Below are 498 nucleotides of genomic sequence, written 5' to 3'. Positions count from 1 at the left end.
TGTTTTTCTCCATTGGTGGATTACTCAACTCTGTTCTTTCACAGCAGTGTTTAACAAAAGCAGAGACTTTCCCAGACTATATTTAATTAAACAGAGCTCACATCTCTTCTACTTCATTTCAATGCTGTGACTATGTTGCTCTACAGTCTCGTCTTTGGGGCAGTTAGAAATGGAGCTTGTGCTCTGCCTGTGCACAGGGCAGGCATGTCACTGTCTCCTACCCAGATGTGCCTGTCCAGATGTGCCCAATGGTGTGTGAACCCTGGAGGGGCTCATGTATTTAGGGACCTACAGGCTCCAGCTGCTCTTGAGTTTGATGGGGAATATGGCACTTGGGGCAGTCTCTGAAGCTGGATGTGGCCCATTCAAGTGGCAGCTCAACTAACATGCTTTACATTAAGATTTGGGGTCCTAATTTCCACCTGCTTTCTTTTTTTGCTGCTATCGTAGGTATAGGAGCATTTTGAGTACGATGGCTTTGTTATCAACAATTAATAC

The sequence above is a fragment of the Antrostomus carolinensis genome, unplaced genomic scaffold, assembly GCF_000700745.2.
Source record: "Antrostomus carolinensis isolate BGI_N321 unplaced genomic scaffold, ASM70074v2 scaffold55940, whole genome shotgun sequence".
NCBI lineage: Eukaryota > Metazoa > Chordata > Aves > Caprimulgiformes > Caprimulgidae > Antrostomus > Antrostomus carolinensis.
Note: the sequence above shows the minus strand (reverse complement) of the source record.